Genomic DNA, 15063 nt, shown 5'->3' with positions numbered 1-15063 from the left:
TCCTTCCTGATTCAGTGTTCTTCCAACTACAGAATTATCATTCTGTTACTAGCTTTCATTGCACATCTCTCGTTTAAATATCTAGCCCAGTTATTCCAAATGCTGTTTTTGTGACATCCCAAAGCATCTCTAATTATCTCAAGAGTTATTATGAAACTCTTCAAACACTCACCAACCAAAATTAATTTTAATTAGCTTTAATTATTTCATACTGACATACGGCATACAACAGTTATATGGGTCATGGAATGAAATAAATAGTGGTGGGATCTCACCGCTTCAAAGGTTTGGGATTTATCAATCTCTGCCTTTCCCAGCCCCACATACCTACAGTTACTAAATCTTTTAACCTAGCAGCTCATTTCCTCCTGGTTTCTAACCAAATCTTCCCAGCTTGACAGTACATTAGCAGCTTGTCCCCACCAGGAGGTGGGCTAAAATTAGTCCCGTCACCCCAAGTCCTGGTGGCAATGCCCTTGCATGATCCCATAGGTTTCCTCATGCTGGAACAGCTACAGTTTTCACATTATCCCCTTCCCCAGGTGTCCTGTCCTCATGTCTGACTCCTGCTCTTCATTCTAACTATCCACTGGAATTGGAACCCGGGCCGCTTGCTAATTGATGTGAATTTCCTTTCCCAATCTCTGTTCCCCTTTCCAAACGCCAGGCCACTGATGAAAGTCTTGCTTCACATAGGAGTAACTACCCTGATTTGACACCTGTCTAACAAAAGTATCATCGCTGCTAGTAACGCTGTTAATCTCTCCCCACCGGACTAGTGCTGATAGATGTGAATAGATGACTGCTTACTCTTGCAAGGGACAACCCACCGGCTGAGACGTGCCCCAGGCTTGACCCCATTCCTTTACTAAAAATAAAAATTTAGAAAACAGACTGAGAGGTCCTATGTCAACAAGTTAACAGCAATTATTTGTCTGGGTCACGGGATTGTGGATGATTTTATTTTTCTCTTCTTCCTTGTCCATATTTCCTAGCTCTTCCGCAATAAACATGTTATTTTTAAAGAAAAAAAATCAACTGACATTATTTTTAATCAGTATTCAAGCCAAAAGTGTCATTGTCATGTCAGCAACGATTATGCACCCATATGCAACAATTATGCTAAAATGGGGCAGTAACTCCCCAAAGTGTCCAAGATTGCTTAACTGTGCTCAGCCTGCTCTTCTGGAAAGAAGATTCCAGAAGTCATTCATTCACTAAACAGATGTTTATTAAACATCCACTATATGCCCAGCATTGTCATATGCATAGGAGATAAAGATAAATAAGGTATAATCCCTGCCCTGTAGAAGCTTTCAGTCCAGTGGAGCAGTAGACATTCAGACATGGAGAAGAGGGGAGAAATAATACATATATACACACAGGCTGTGTGTGTGTGTGTGTGTGTGTGTAACATACGTACATATATATGTATTTTTGTTTATAAAACAGAATTGACATGAAATGATACTCTGTTGAATGTAGAAAATTAAGAAAGAGAAATGGAAAACAATGCCAAGTTTCCAGGCTGTCGAGAGGGGACCATGCTGCCTTTGTGGGGGGGGTGGGAATAATAATCTTGGAAGAGGAGCCACTTTGGCGGGGGAGATACCTCCTGTGTTGGATTTGCTAACTGAGGGGTCTGTGGGCAGCGGTAAGAGTGGTCAAGAAGTAGTAGACGCTGGGCGCCTGGGTGGCTCAGATGGTTAAGCGTCTGCCTTCGGCTCAGGTCATGATCCCAGGGTCCTGGGATCGAGTCCCGCATCGGGCTTCCCGCTCCTTGGGAACCTGCTTCTCCCTCTGTTTCTCTCTGTCTCTCATGAATAAATAAATAAAATCTTTTAAAAAAAAAAAAAAGAAGAAGTAGACGCTAAGAATCTAGAGCTCAAGACAAAGGTCTGAGGAGGGAAACAGGGTGACTGAAGCCACAGGCATGGGTAGCGTTGCCTAAAAAATGCTGGGTATTAGAAGACAGGTCCCAGTGAGGAACGCTGACATCTAAGAGCTGGATACAGAAGAGGAGCCCATGAAGGAGAACAGGGAGGGGCCGGGAAGATAGGCAGAGAGCCAGGGGTGGATAGTGTCTTGGGAGCCAGGGGAGCTGATGGCTCCTAAAACAGGAGCGTGCTCAGTAACACCAAACTTCTGGAAATGTTGAGAAAGGCAACCAGCGGGAAGTGTTCTCCACATCAGTGGATTCAGCAACCAGGAGATTTGATGATCATAACCTGACCAAACGATGGCCAAGGGAGTGAGGAATTCAGCACAGAAGTCACTTATGCAGGGCGCCTGGGTGGCTCAGTTGATTAAGCGACTGCCTTCGGCTCAGGTCATGATCCTGGAGTCCCGGGATCGAGTCCCGCATCGGGCTCCCTGCTCGGCGGGGGGTCTGCTTCTCCCTCTGCCCTCTTCCCTCTCGTGCTCTCTGTCTCTCATTCTCTCTCAAATAAATAAATAAATAAAATCTTTAAAAAAAAAAAAAAGAAGAAGAAGTCACTTATGCAGAGAATGGAAGGTAAGGAAAAGGAGACTGCTGGGACTTTCCTGGGTGTGAAGAACAGGGGCAATCGCTGGGGCTGCTACGGGACGCTCAGCTTGGAAGAACCAGGCTAGTGTGGACAAGACGAAAGAGAGTTCCATGCTGATGCCCATGGAGATACAGAAAAGAAACAGTTACAGAAGGAGTAAATCCCCAAAGAGGCTGGTTATATGGGATGCGGAGTATAGGAGCAAAAAGTGAACCCAGCTAAGAGGAAGGACACCTCTTCTTTAAGAAAGGGATAGGGAGGTGAAGCTGAGCACAGATGGGCACCAGCTATGGAGAATTCTCCGTGGAATAAACTGCCAAGTTCCACTGGCTAGAGATTGGGGAGCATTTGGTAAGGGACTTGATAATGAGGGTTTGGATCAGCCTGCGTGGAAGGTGGGAATGGGCTTTCTCACGAACGTGTGCTCAGAGGAACAAGCGGGTTGGAAATGCAGCTGTTACCGGAGACCTAGATGAACTTGAAGCTCCACGGGCAGCCTGCCCAGCTGCGCTTCGTTCCACGCTACACCCGCCCACCATGCACAGCACGGTGCCTGACATGCGACACAGGCTCAGCAAAGATTTCATTTATAGATGAGCGGACACCTCGCACTGACAGCAGCAGTCTAACCGTCTGATTCTAGCCAGTAGTTTTCACTTCCTGAGCATAGAACCAAACTTTGACATGGAGTTTCTAGAGAAAGGAAAAGAAAATGTTGAGGCAGTAAGTTCAGGGGACTGACCAGAGAGTGGCTAAAGGGATGGCATGTGGAGACGAGACAGAAACAGATGCAAATTATCTGCACACCTTGTTAAACTGAGGTCCCTACATATATCTAAGAGACATGCTCCAAGGGGATGGTGGGGGGGGGGAAAGAACATTAAATCACAATTAAAAAAAACAAACAAACAAACAAACCTCTTAGTCACAGTGGGCATGACTGGATAACGTCCACACCTGCATTTCCAACCACGTTTGAGCAAGCATCGCCTATCTCTGACTCGAAGAATGAGTCAAGGGGTGAAGGTTTAGGGCAGAGCAGCCTCTTGACTCCAGCAAAGCCACCACTAGGAGCCAGCCTTGGAGATCTGGGGCTCATGGGCTCGGCCAGTCATTGGCCACCAAGGCTTTGACCCCTTCCTCCAGGCAAGCCGGGTGCCGGGCAAGAAGCAGAGCATGTGTGCCAGTCAGCAGTTCCAGTTAACAGGGAGAAGTGTGCCAGGAAAACATGGTCTGAGGGCCAGAGACAATTAGGCTGGGACAGGCACCATCAGCCACCTGCCAACCCTGGGACTGTGGCTCTGAGAAGTGGACGTTTGGGCACAGAGTAGATTTCCTCCAGGACCGAGGAACACTGTGTATGCACAGTCCTTTAAATGCCACCTACCTGGCTGCCTGCAAGCCCGCCCTCCCTGCATCCTACTTCTTAGCTCTTGGCAGAAGCACATCACTCAAGAAAAAGAATGACTCCATTCTTCCCTAGCAGCCCCGGGCTGGCAGAGGTGGCCCACCTTCCCCTCACTTTACCACCCCCCATTTTATGAGTGGGTGGCATCTAGATGCTGCTGTGATTTCTGACCTCACATCAAGTGCCAACGGGCTGAGGTGACTCACACAGCCACCGCACAACATAAAGGGCTGTCATATCCTCAGAGCGTTCTCTGAGCCAGCGAGGCTGATAGGACATAAATTCCTCAGAGGAGCAGGACAACTTATCCCAGCGGCCCCAGAATAAGCCTGCCTCGGAGTGAATCTCAGCTCCCGCTTCACGATCTGCTGGCTGAGTGAACTGGCAAGTTACTCTGCGTCTCCTTGTCGTCATCTGTAAGATGGGGACAAGAAGAGAAGTGACCTCACAGCGTTATTATAAGGGTCTAATTAGATTAACACTTCCAAAGTGTTTGAGGTATAGTAAATGCTCAATAGCTGTTAACTGTTATTTCCGTGGAAAAGCTATAAAGTGCCTAGGAACTGTGTGTGCCCAAGTCATCAGGAAGGGATTAATTGAGTATCCATTATTGCTGGGAAATCCACAGGTTCTTAATCCAGTGCTCGCCCACCCCCCATTGAGCCAGGAGATCAGGGGAAATTATGTCAAATACTACATAGGACAAAAAGAATGGATTAAGGTAGGGGCCCCTGGGTGGCTCAGTCGTTAAGTGTCCGCCTTCGGCTCAGGTCATGATCCCGGGGTCCTGGGATCGAGCCCCGCGTCAGGCTCCCTGCTGGGCGGGAAGCTTCTCCCTCTCCCACTCCCCCTGCTTATGTTCCCTCTCTCCCTGTGCCTCTCTCTGTCAAATAAATAAATAAAATCTTAAAAAAAAAAAAAGAATGGATTAAGGTAAGATCATCAGAATTAGAAACTCCGACAAAGTACAGCCCAGTGTTTCTCACACCAAAGTACCTGCAGCCCCAGGAAGGATGTGCAGGATGCCACAGAATAGGCACCAGTTTTAATGTATAAGCAATTTTTAAATGTATTTTAATTTTAAACAAATGCAAATATGGTATTATTGAGTATTAAGGAATACAATTCAAATCTGCATTAATTTTTTACTATGAAGCATGAGACTTCAAAGAAATTTCATACTTGCAATGGGACAAATAGACACCCACATGCACTCACACATTCACACCCACGTACCCTGCACCCCCCAGATCACTCCTGCCATTTGCTAGAAATGTGTAAGAGACTCATTCTGAACAAGAGCAGACATTCAGACACCTAACTGATGAGCTGGAAAGAATCTCTAGAAAGCATCCATCCCTGCAGGTGAAGCAATATCTAAGCCAGGGAGAATCAGGCGAAGTCCTCACTCACATTCAGCTCTTCGCATCTGCAGACCCCTGGCATTCCAAGTTCCCCTGCTGGACTCAGATTCTCTGTTGCATAAAACACCAGAGAGACCCAGGAGCCCAGGGACTCTCTCTCAGTTTACCTGGGGCAGGATGTGTTGTCTCTCCAGTGAAGGTGGGTCCTCAGGCTCCTTACAGAAACATGCCCCAATATTTTAGAGTCAAGATGCCCTTCCTGGGGCTCCTGGGTGGCTCAGATGGTTAAGCATCTGCCTTCGGCTCAGGCCATGATCCCAGGGTCCTGGGATTGAGCCCCGCATCGGGCTCCTGACTCAGCGAGGAGCCCGCTTCTCCCTCTCCCTCTGCCTCTCCCACTGCTCATGTTCTCATTCTCTGTATCTCTCTGTCTCAAATGAATAAATAAAATCTTAAAAGAAAAAAAAAAGATGCCCTTCCTGTCTAACACACATGTGTGACTCAAACTCTCGTTTAACTCTTTGAATAGGCGAAAGCAGCCATTATGGCGCTCAGCAGCCTTCTCCTTCCCATCACGTTGATATTTCCTTATAAAATGTCCTTCCCTCAATCATTTTGAGTAGCAAAGGCCCAGGGGAAAGAAAATAGGAATTGAAATTTGGATTTCGTTTTAATTATGCCATTTCCCAGCCATGTGTCACTCAATATCTAGGAGACCCAGTTTCCTCATCTTTAAAATGAAATGAAATCTAGAAAGTACCCCCACAGGGCTGTAATGTGGGTGAAATGAAATGATACAAGGACAAACACCAAGGTGCCTGTTAAATGGGGGAAGTCGGTTTTCAAAAAATCTTTGCCTTTCCTCTTTTAGGTTCCTTACATTCTGTTAAAGGTGTGACAAGCTAAACTGCATGCACAGCTCATGAGTATGGTGCCGAACAGCGGTTAAGAGCTCAGGCTTGGCAGTCAGAATTGGATTTGAGTCCCAATATCTCTATGACTAGCTGGGAGACTTCAAGCCAGTTAGTTAGCCTCTCAGGCTAAGCATCCTCATGTGTTAAATGATAGTATAATAACAGATATCTTCACAAGGTTGTTGTAGGATAAGTGAGATAATGTACTGTTCATAGGTGCTCGATTAATAGTTGAATAAATCCATGCATGACCTAGGAAAATCTCTTAGCATAGCACCTACATGTAGCAAGTGTTCGACAAATGCTTGTTGTGAACGTTGCTATTTAAAAGAGCACAGCAGTAGAATTAGCTTCTGGGCTGTTCAGGTATTTGTTCTTACTGAGCATTCATCATTGCAGTTCATATCTAGTTTTTATCCTAGCTGTCCCTTATTATTGGCTTAGAATCTAATCTGAGGTTACTGGTTTCCGTTTTTATTCTGCCCTCTCTCTCATCATAATTATCCATTACATTCATAGCTTGTCTTCCCCATCTATGCCCATCCTTGGCTCATTGTTTTCATTACCCAGTGGTAATGAAAGTTCGTCAATTTAGGGACAATAAAAGCAAGACCAGAAAGGGTAAGAGATTTCACCAAATTCACACAGTGTCAGTATGTCATCAAGTGGAGGAAAAATCAACCACAGGACTTCCAGTCAAAGCTTTGTTCATGGAGCACTGGGTGGCTCAGTTGGTGAAGTGACTGCCTTCGGCTCAGGTCATGATCCTGGAGTCCCAGGATCGAGTCCCGCATGGGGCTCCCTGCTCGGCAGGGAGTCTGCTTCTCCCTCTGACCCTCCTCCCTCCCATGCTCTCTCTCTATCGTTCTCTCTCTCTCAAATAAATAAATAAAAATCTTTAAAAAGAAAAAAAGCTTTGTTCAGAAAAGCATACTTGTTAGGAATAGCCATGTGGCACATTTAATGCAAAAAATGCAATTATTTAGAAAGCTATTCCATGAGAATACAATAATTACAATCTTCAAAGCTATCAGTCAGTGTAAATAGGTTCATTCAACCCGAGATATATATATATATGTGTGTATATATGCATATATATAATCATAAAAATAAGAACTCAGATTAATTTCTGTATTTTCTCCTTGTCCCCTTTTTGGTCAATAAAGGTGCACAATCCTTTGCTGGTTCTCCTCCTCTGCCCACTGTTCCATGGACAGAAATAGCCTATGCCTGTACACACACAGATTTTAGTGGCATTCACATCCCTGTTCTCTCAGTTTGGAATAAGTAGTCACTTATTCAAAGATCCCCAGGAGCGCTGTTCTAATGCTGAATTTAGCACATCAGGGCAACTTCCATAGGAGCCACTTATGATGCCAAAAATCAAAGTTCAAACTTCATTTTCTGGAGGACATTGAAGGGCATGTCAAGATGATGGAGAAGTTTCTTTTCTAAGCATGGATGTCTGCAGGTATCACAAGGGAGATGGCCAAAGTTCATTATTTTCTGGGAGGATCCCATAAACGAATGTTAGAGATTCTTGGCATGCTGAGTAATTACTTACTGCCTTTCCCAACATTGCTTCTGCGATGTGGTTTCTGTACAAGCTTCCCGAGAATATTTCCTTTCTCACTAAAGATACAATACTTTGTATGACATTGACATTATGCCACCATGACCTGGTGCTGGTCTGAATGTCATTTATTGAATGAATGATGTCATTAAGTGAAACTGACTGGAGTATATAGCCTTACCCCTGGAGTGAAAAAAAAATTATTTCCAAAAATGAAACAAGATGAAACCAGAGAGGGAGACAAACCATAAGAGACTCTTAATCTTAGGAAACAAACTGAGGGTTGCTGGAGTGGTGGGGGTGGGAGGGACGGGGTGGCTGGGTGACAGACATTGGGGAGGGTATGTGCTATGGTGAGCGCTGTGAATTGTGTAAGACTGTTGAATCACAGACCTGCACCTCTGAAACAAATAATACATTATATGTTAAAAAAGAAGAAGAAGATAGTAGGAAGGGGAAAATGAAGGGGGGGTATCAAAGGGGAGACGAACCATGAGAGACTATGGACACTGACAAACAAACTGAGGGTTCTAGAGGGGAGGGGGGGTGAGGGGATGGGTTAGCCTGGTGATGGGTATTAAAGAGGGCATGTTCTGCATGGAGCACTGGGTGTTATAGGCAAACAATGAATCATGGAACACTGCATCAAAAACTAATGATGTAATGTACGGTGACTAACATAACATAATAAAATAAAATTATAAAAAAATTATTTCCAGGGACGCCTGGGTGGCTCAGTGGTTAAGTGACTGCCTTCGGCTCAGGTCATGGTTCCAGGGTCCTGGGATCGAGCCCCGCATCGGGCTCCCTGCTCGGCAGGAAGCCTGCTTCTCCTTCTCCCACTCCCCCTGCTTGTGTTCCCTCTCTCACTGCCCCTCTCTCTCTCTCACTCACTCTGATAAATAAATAAATAAATAAATAAATAAATAAATAAATAAATAAAATTATTTCCTTCATTCAACAAATAATATGTTAGACAAATATTAATTCATTATTTGTTGTAATTAAAATATTTTCTCCTATGTAAGCTGACTCTACATACTTTCTCTGATAAAGCAAGAGGATCCCCAAAAGTCCCTGCTCCTATTTAATAACCAAGAAATGGGTGAGAAACTGAGTACATTAGCCTAGAAGGAGGGGAAGGAGAGCAAGAGAGCAAGAGAGAACGTGTTCCCCACTGAAAGCTGCCTATGACAAGGGCTCAGACGTAAAGGAGGGCCTGTGTATTCAGCATAAGATCACTGGGTTTTATGTGCAGTGTGGTTGGAGCCTCAGGCACAAAAAGAAGTTGCTGAAGACTGTGTCTGCGTCCCCCCACAATTTGTATGTTGAAATCGAATCCCCAATGTGATGGTGTTAGGAGATAGAGCCTTTGAGGTGATTAGGTCATTGGATAGAGCTCTCTTGAAAGGGATGAGTACTCTTCTAAGAGGAGCCCCAGCAAGCTCCTTCGCCCCTTCTGCCAAGTGAGGACACAGTTCATGGAGAGACACAAGGACACAGGTTATCTATGAACCAGGAAGCAGACCTCACCAGACACACTGAATCTGCCAGCAACTTGATCTTAGATTTCCCAGCCTCCAAAACTGTGAGGAGTAATTTTCCATTGTTAATAATCCAGCCAGACTGTGGAATATGTCATAGCAGCTCGAGCAGACTAAGACAGCAGTGGTAAGAGCTGAGACTGAAGAGACTGTCCTAGCTGCCTTAGCCAGCCACGTGGAGCAGACGGTCTCCCTAGCTCTCCCCAGTACCTACACTGTTTGCACACACGATGGTGAACATTGTTATGTCTGCCTCCCCAGCATCCTAACCTCTGATGAACTTCCCTGCCCCCTCTCAGTTTATATAGCACATATAGGACTGACCCCCACAACCCCCCTTCTAAGAATCAACACAAAATTCATACCTGGACAGTAAGAGTCTCACAGCTCCCTGACCACAGTGATTAATTCAGCAGTTAGCCCATGCCCAGGGACATGTCCAAGAAGCATCCTCTCTGAACTTACACTTGGACTACTGAGAAAGAAGTGTGTTTCTCCTTGAGTTGATTGAAATAATAGAATATCAACCTGGAGCTTCAGGCAGCCGTCTGTCCACAATTCATTCATTCAGTAGCAGTTATTGAATAACAATTATGTGCCATGCTGTTGTAGGCATTAGGGATACAGAAATAAGACATAATTCTGTTTCTTAGATTTTCACCACATACTGGAAAGGCAAATAAAGTGAATGAATCACTTTAATAAAATGTGATAATTGTTACAAAAATTAATAGGTCATCTGGGAAGGATAGCTAACTCAGGCAAGGCTTCCTGAGGTAGAAACGCTCACTGAACCTTGCTGGATAATTAGCACTAACCAGGGTGAATTGGGGCATGGTTATGATTCCAGAAGAGGAATCGGTAAGTACAAAGGCATGGAGGGGATGTTCAGTTGGGCAGGCTCTGGTGACCCACCATATTCAATCAGACTAGAGGCTAATGCACATTCAGGGGAATGGGAGAAAGGAGTCCGTATGGCCAAGCTGGGAATGAATCACGAAGATCTGGAATTTTTGCTAAATACTATGAAGAGCATTTTAAAAAATCGCACAAGGCACCATGTAGAGAATGGTTTGGGGAGTGCCAGACTGAAGGCAGAGTGAGCCTTAAAATGCAGTTGCCAACATCTTCCTTGTTAAAGTCAATGCAAGCCAAACTAAAGCTCTGGAGGAAAGACAAATGTGAGCAGGGGGTGGGCATCAGATCCAAGACAGAACAAAGAAGCAGAATAAATGAGATTTAGAGGGTAATTGAATTTACACAGCTCTGGCCTGGTCATGTCCCTGATCAAGACTGAACTGTCTTTTACTGGAAGAAGCAGGTTTTGTGTGGAAAGGAAAGTTCAGGTGGCCATGGTAAGTTGAGTTGCCTGCAGGACAATGTACCAGAGTTGTCTCAGGCAGTGAATGAGTCAGGAGCTCCTGAGAGAAGTCTGCACGAACTCACATTTGTGGTGGGTGGGATTTATTTGTTTATACGTTTCTTCTTTCCTGAAGATTTGTATGTGCTTTGATTTCAGTGTTATCAGCACACAACTCATCATTAAAATCATGGATGTGGATGAGATTGTCAAGGAAGAGCACAGACTTCAAAATAAATTTAAAAAATAGCTTAAGGTAAAAGACAGAGAAAGACAAGTCCATGTGGACTGTGAAGGCGTGAGTTAGAACAGCATCAAGAAAGTCAAGGAAGGAGGAATTTAAGGAACAGGGAGGTGAACATAGGGGAAGGAAAAGAAAAATAAAATAAGATAAAAACAGAGATGGAGGGATGCCTGGGTGGCTCAGTCATTGGATGCCTGCCTTCAGCTCAGGTCATGATCCCAGGGTCCTAGGATAGAGCCCCGCATCAGGCTCCCTGCTCCACGGGGAGCCTGCTTCTCCCTCTCCTACTCCCCCTGCTTGAGTTCCCTCTCTCACTGTGTCTCTGGCAAATAAATAAATAAAACCTTAAAAAAAAAAAAAACAGAGGGAGGCAAACCATAAGAGACTCTTAACTAAAGAGAACAAACTGAGGGTTGCTGGAGGGGAGGTGGGTGAAGGGATGGGTTAAATGGGTGATGAGCATTAAGGGCATGTGTTGTGATGAGCACTGGGTGTTATATGTAAGTGATGAATCACTAAATTCTACTCCTGAAACCAATACTACACTATATGTTAACTAACTTGAATTTAAATAAAATCTTGGAAGAAGAAAAAAAAAAAAAGAAAGTCAAGGAAGGAGAGTGTGTCAAGAAAGAGGAAGAGGTAAAGAGAAAAAATATAGGGCGCCTGGGTGGCTCAGTTGGTTAAGCGACTGCCTTCGGCTCAGGTCATGATCCTGGAGTCCCGGGATCGAGTCCCGCATCAGACTCCCTGCTCAGCGGGGAGTCTGCTTCTCCCTCTGACCCTCCCCACTTTCATGCTCTCTCTATCTCATTCTCTCTCTCAAATAAATAAATAAAATCTTTAAAAAAAAAAAAAAGAAAAAATATAGTAAGAGATCAAGTTATATAAGAACTTGAAAGTATCCCCTGGATTCCATAGGGTTGGTGGAATGATCTGAAAAGGGATAGGACAGTAAGGAGAAACTATGAGGGGTTTTCATCGGCTTACTGGTTGGTTGGTTGGTTGGTTGTTTGGTATAAAACGGGAGACACTATGGTGGAAAGCCAATTAGAGAAGAGATGGGTTAGTAAAGGTAATGACTGATGGATGTGGTCCCCCCAGGAGGCCAGTGGGTATGGAGTTCATAGCCCAAGAGAAGGGATTACTCAGGGGTCAGGAAGTACATTTATGCCATTGAGAAGGTAAAGGGCAGCGAGGGATGTATGAATGCCCGTGTGGATAATTTGGTGACCTAGGCTAAGCAAGGCTGATGGGGAAAGAAAATATGCATGCTAATTATATTAAAGGAATTGATTTTATCTATCATTCTATTAAAACACGTCAACGAAACTCCCACAATTTTCAAAGCCAAAAACGACTGAGCTGATGGTGATAAGTTTCTGGACGCTGAGGATGCACTGCTCAGTCACCAAGATGGGTATTTTTATTTTTTTCTTTCTTCTTCTTTTTTTTATGGTATTTTCTATTCTATCTGAAACCACAGCCTGGCTTATTTTTTACTCAGTTTAATTTCTTTCAGGCTGTAGCCTGTGAATCACACCTATTTCAAGCAATTTTCATTTTCCTTAGTGTCAGACTTTTGTGTCTTTTCCCCTCAAAAATCAGCAGCAGTTGGAAAAGTACTTGTTCCAATCAATAACCATTTGAAAATAGAAACTCAGATATTTAAGATGAGTCTGTATGCAATTGCTACCTTTAAGACTTCTTTCTTTGAAGCAAACTTTCCTCCTACCAAAGATATTGTCCTTCAAGTTTCTGTTACAGAAAATCATGATCTGGGGGCGCCTGGGTGGCTCAGTCGTTAAGCGTCTGCCTTCGGCTCAGGTCATGATCCCAGGGTCCTGGGATCGAGCCTCACATCGGGCTCCCTGCTCCGCGGGGAGCCTGCTTCTCCCTCTGCCACTCCCCCTGCTTGTGTTCCCTCTCTCGCTGTGTCTCTCTCTTCAAATAAATAAATAAAATATTAAAAAAAAAAAAAAAAAAGAAAATCATGATCTGATGAAGACTGGTTGGTGATACATGAGGTAGGTTTCATAAAGAAAGCCTCCCCCGCTTCCCCCCGCCGCCGCCACCGCCAAACTGCCCCCTTCCCAAATTGGATGTGGCGCAAATTCAAGGCTGTGTGAAAATCTGTTCAGCAAGGGAAAAACTCACACTAGGTGAGGAATCAATTACTGAAGAGGCCATCCTCCCCAACCCATTCATTTTACAGCAATAAACCGAAGCCCAGAGTGCTGTCTGGTTCATTGGGATCAAGGCCAGGACCCGATTCCAGGTCTCCTGACTCTCCACCCACTGCTCATTTGTCCTGTCATAACATCTGTTTCTCCTGCTGGACAGCAAACCCCACGGGCCCAGAAACCTCTTCCATATTGTTCACTTAGATATCCCCAGCATAGAGGCAACAAGCAAAAATATCTGTTAGTCAGTTAACCACACTCAGAGCAGTCTGCTACTGGTCATTATGAGGTTTCATGCAGAGCCAAACATCAGAGTAAAAGGTCTCAACAGAAAGAAAGAGAAATCACCATCCCATAAACACATGGTTTGTGAACTCGGAAAACACCAGAGATTCTGGACATGCCTTCCAGGGTGGAAGGTGATACATGAGGTAGGTTTCATAAAGGAAGCGCGCCCCCCCCCCCCCCGCCCCTGCAGGGGCCCTAGAGCCACTGCTTGCTAAAGGATCCACATCAGGGTTTCATTTGTCATTGAGTTGGCAGACACCACACCCCAAGCCAGAGCCCGAGAACGCAGAACTTTCCACGTTCAGCTTTCCACGTTCCAAGTCAGCTTTCACCAACTTGAAGCCTCCTTAAAATATTTAACAGGCTCTCTCCTCTCCCCCCGACACTGTAACTGCGGAGGCTCCTTTCATCGTCCCATAATCGAACCTGCCTAAAATTTTTATGGAAGTTGAAATCCCATGTTCTTTTCACACATTAGCAACGCATGCCATCCCACGGGGGACAGCCCCTGCAGTGGCACGCAGGCCCTTTAAGGGGTTGGAAAGGGACATTAGCCGCAGCTGAAGTTTGCTTTGTAAAACAAGACCCTGGGAGGTTCTTCATTTGGCTGCAGACCTTGTGCCAGCTTGATGCCTTTCTACTCTGGTTAAGACCAAATGCTTCTCAAATGAATCTGTTAGAAGAGTCTCTGCTGGGAATTGGATTCCCTCTCAGCATTCCTCAGTTTGAGTTTGGTTTGGTTAGTGGCGAAAGTAAGTACTTACATCTCTTGCCCCTAAATCAGGAGTTGCTGTTGCTGCTATAGCCCATCCTGACAGCCTGCTGTTTCTCACAGCTGGTAGACCCTGGAAACTGGGATGCCACGTCAGCCGCCCAGAACCTTTCTGCCTGAGCAGCAGTTTCCCAACGGAACGATTCTCTGTGTGGACCCTGAGGCTGGAAACATGATCTGACCGCCATATTGAGAAGGTCTTAGTAAAAGAGGCCACTACCCGAGATGAGAGAAAGAAACCACACATACCCCTTCCTGCTCTATATATCGGGTCGACTTTCTAAACAATCATGACAGCAAGTTAACAACTGAGCAAAAAAGGCAGGATTCGAAAATGAAAGAGTAAAATTTAGAGACGTTGATTCAGTATTACAGATTTTAGTTCATTAAAAAATCACGAGCTTGGAGGGCGCCTGGGTGGCTCAGTCAGTTGAGCATCTGCCTTCAGCTCAGGTTATGATCTCACGGTCCTGGGATTGAGCCCCGTGTCGGGCTCCCTGCTCAGGGGGGAGTCTGCGTGTCTCTCTCCCTCTCTCTCTCAAATAAATAAATAAAATCTTTTTAAAAAATAAATAATTAAAAATCATGAGGTTGGAGTGAAATGAATTTCCTTTCAAAAAAGTGAATTTCATTTCAAAAAAATAAGAAAGTGAATGCTCATGAATAGGGAAATGGTTGAATAGATTATGCGACATTTATGTCATGGAATATTAGGATATCTAGTAAATAGTAAATTAGAGTTGTAGCAGTTCACTTGGAGGGGTTTCTATGGCATATTAACCAAGCAAAAAAAAGTATGTAATATTATCCCATTTGGGGTTGTTATGAAATCTTTTGAGCGAAAAGGAATATATTATCCTATATGTTATTATATATGTATATATA

The 15063-nt window shown here is 44.6% G+C and overlaps 1 protein-coding gene across 1 annotated transcript in view; it reads right to left on the bottom strand.

The window, feature by feature from the left end:
- SEC16B (SEC16 homolog B, endoplasmic reticulum export factor) overlaps nucleotides 1-14603 on the bottom strand; it is a 58281-nt gene extending 43678 nt beyond the window's left edge. Inside the window, exon 1 of the mRNA XM_035010717.1 lies at nucleotides 14171-14603. The gene's annotated coding sequence lies outside the window, so the exon portion shown is untranslated. The remainder of the gene's footprint in view (nucleotides 1-14170) is intronic.
- Nucleotides 14604-15063: the final 460 nt, after the last annotated feature.

The sequence above is a fragment of the Mirounga leonina genome, unplaced genomic scaffold (assembly GCF_011800145.1).
Source record: "Mirounga leonina isolate KUSES-001 unplaced genomic scaffold, KU_Mleo_1.0 Mir_154, whole genome shotgun sequence".
Lineage (NCBI taxonomy): Eukaryota > Metazoa > Chordata > Mammalia > Carnivora > Phocidae > Mirounga > Mirounga leonina.
This window is presented reverse-complemented; position numbering and strand designations above follow the sequence as displayed.